Here is a 3,722-nt window from a genome sequence, read left to right as displayed (position 1 = left end):
GATCAGGAAGCTAGATGGTCAGCAGTGGTTATGAGAGGATCAGGAAGCTCATAGCTAGATGGTCAGCAGTGGTCATGAGAGGATCAGGAAGCTCATAGCTAGATGGTCAGCAGTGGTCATGAGAGGATCAGGAAGCTCATAGCTAGATGGTCAGCAGTGGTCATGAGGGGATCTGGAAGCTCATAGCTAGATGGTCAGCAGTGGTCATGAGAGGATCAGGAAGCTCATAGCTAGATGGTCAGCAGTGGTCATGAGGGGATCTGGAAGCTCATGTGTCGCCCTGGTTCTGAACATGGCTGATGGAGAGACCAGGGAGGTCAGCCCTGGTTCTGAACATGGCTGGTGGAAGAGACCAAAGGTCAGCCTGGTTCTGAAAAGGCTGATGTAGAGACCGGGAGGTCGCGCCTGGTTCTGAACATGGTGTGGTGGAGAGACCGAGAGGGTCACCCTGGTTCTGAACATGCTGTGTGGAGAGACCAGGAAGGTCAGCCCTGGTTCTGAACATGGCTGGTGGAGAGACCAGGGAGGTCAGCCCTGGTTCTGAACATGGCTGGTGGAGAGACCAGGAAGGTCAGCCCTGGTTCTGAACATGGCTGGTGGAGAGACCAGGAAGGTCAGCCCTGGTTCTGAACATGGCTGGTGGAGAGACCAGGGAGGTCAGCCCTGGTTCTGAACATGGCTGGTGGAGAGACCAGGGAGGTCAGCCGTGTTCTGAGTGGAACTGATGAAATACAAACTGGGATTCTCATAGGTCATGTTTGAAGTGCGCACAAACAGGAAGTAGGAAAGGAGAGTACCGTGGTGACTCAACGACTACATGGTTAGACTGGACACTACAGGAACCAGCATCATTCCAGAGAGAACACAACCACCTATACTCAAGGACTACATGGTAAGACCCCCCACCCCCCCCACACACACCTCCACAATGAAACACTGAAACAGGTGTAGCAGCAACAGTAACTGCAGAACTGAACAGTCAGTTAGTAGTTTAGCGACTTGACCTTTGGCCCTGCTAGTCACAACACTACTTACACAAACTTGGCCTTTTAGGCTAACTTTGTCATCTGATATCAACGCTGCTCCACTATCCTGACTGGAGCTAAAGACCCTTCACTCTGCTCACCGTACATCTAGCCTGTCCAAAGACAGAGCGGCCATTGTGGCCTAAGGTTGGTCTAGAGGGTCAAAGCTGCTGCTTCCAGAACACACATACTGCTGCAGAATGGGTTGGATCCTGGCCCACTGCTATTACAACACACTCTACCTGGCCCACTGCTATTACAACACACTCTACCTGGCCCACTGCTATTACAACACACTCTACCTGGCCCACTGCTATTACAACACACTCTACCTGGCCCACTGCTATTACAACACCCTACCTGCCCACGCTATTACAACACACTCTACCTGGCCCACTGCTATTACAACACACTCTACCTGGCCCACTGCTATTACAACACACTCTACCTGGCCCACTGCTATTACAACACACTCTACCTGGCCCACTGCTATTACAACACACTCTACCTGGCCCCTGCTATTACAACACACTCTACCTGGCCCACTGCTAACAACACACTCTACCTGCCCCACTGCTATTACAACACACTCTACCTGCCCCCACTGCTATTACAACACACTCTACCTGGCCCACTGCTATTACAACACACTCTACCTGGCCCACTGCTATTACAACACATTCTACCTGGCCCACTGCTATTACAACACACTCTACCTGGCCCACTGCTATTACAACACACTCTACCTGGCCCACTGCTATTACAACACACTCTACCTGGCCCACTGCTATTACAACACACTCTACCTGGCCCCTGCTATTACAACACACTCTACCTGGCCCACCGCTATTACAACACATTCTACCTGGCCCTGCTATTACAACACACTCTACACCTGGCCCACTGCTATTACAACACACTCACTGGCCCACTGCTATTACAACACATTCTACCTGGACCTGCCACTGCTATTACACACACTCTACCTGGCCCACTGCTATTACAACACACTCTACCTGCCCTGTATCAACACACTCTACCTGGCCCACTGCTATTGCAACACACTCTACCTGGCCCACTGCTATTACAACACCTCTACCTGGCCCACGCTATTACAACACACTCTACCTGGCCCACTGCTATTACAACACACTCTCCTGGCCCACTGCTATTACAACCACTCTATCTGGCCCACGCTATTGCAACACACTCTACCTGGCCCACTGCTATTACAACAACCTCTACCTGGCCCACTGCTATTACAACACACTCTACCTGGCCCACTGCTATTACAACACACTCTACCTGGCCCACTGCTATTACAACACACTCTACCTGGCCCACTGCTATTGCAACACACTCTACCTGGCCCACTGCTATTGCAACACACTCTACCTGGCCCACTGCTATTACAACACACTCTACCTGGCCCACTGCTATTACAACACACTCTACCTGGCCACTGCTATACAACACACTCTACCTGGCCCACTCTATTGCAACACACTCTACTGGCCCACTGCTATTACAACACACTCTACCTGGCCCACTGCTATTACAACACACTCTACCTGGCCCACTGCTGTTACAACACACTCTACCTGGCCCACTGCTATTACAACACACTCTACCTGGCCCACTGCTATTGCAACACACTCTACCTGGCCCACTGCTATTACAACACACTCTACCTGGCCCACTGCTATTACAACACACTCTACCTGGCCCACTGCTATTACAACACACTCTACCTGGCCCACTGCTATTACAACACACTCTACCTGGCCCACTGCTATTACAACACACTCTACCTGGCCCACTGCTATTACAGACATCAGCCTCCAGACATAATGATCTTGGGGCGGCAGGTAGCCTAGTGGGGGGCGGCAGGTAGCCTAGTGGGGGTCAGCTGGTTCTACCTGGGGCCTCTCCTCAGCTGGTTCTACCTGGGCCTCTCCTCAGCTGGTTCTACCTGGGCCTCTCCTCAGCTGGTTCTACCTGGGCCTCTCCTCAGCTGGTTCTACCTGGGCCTCTCCTCAGCTGGTTCTACCTGGGCCTCTCCTCAGCTGGTTATACCTGGGGCCTCTCCTCAGCTGGTTCTACCTGGGCCTCTCCTGGTTCTACCTGGGGCCTCTCCTCAGCTGGTTCTACCTGGGCCTCTCCTGGTTCTACCTGGGGCCTCTCCTCAGCTGGTTCTACCTGGGGCCTTTCCTCAGCTGGTTCTACCTGGGCCTCTCCTCAGCTGGTTCTACCTGGGCATACTATGGTCTCTCCTCAGCTGGTTCCTCTGACTGGTGATTATGTATTAGGGTCACAGTGACCTGTTACACACACATCCTCTCTCTCTCTCTCTCTCTCTCTCTCTCTCTCTCTCTCTCTCTCTCTCTCTCTCTCTATCTCTCTCTCTCTCTCTCTCAATTCAATTTAATTTAAAGGATTTATTGGCATGGGAAGCATATGTTAACATTGCCAAAGCAAGTGAAATAGATAATAAACAAAAGAGAAATAAACAATTAAAATTTACAGTTAACATTACACTCACAAAAGTTCCAAAGGAATAAAGACATTTCAAATGTCATATTATGTCTATTTACAGTGTTGTAACGATGTACAAATAGTGAAAGTACACAAGGTAAAATAAATAACCATGAATATGGGTTGTATTTACAATGGTGTTTGTTCTTCACTGGTTGGGCT

The sequence above is a fragment of the Salvelinus namaycush genome, unplaced genomic scaffold, assembly GCF_016432855.1.
Source record: "Salvelinus namaycush isolate Seneca unplaced genomic scaffold, SaNama_1.0 Scaffold337, whole genome shotgun sequence".
Taxonomy (NCBI): domain Eukaryota; kingdom Metazoa; phylum Chordata; class Actinopteri; order Salmoniformes; family Salmonidae; genus Salvelinus; species Salvelinus namaycush.
Note: the sequence above shows the minus strand (reverse complement) of the source record.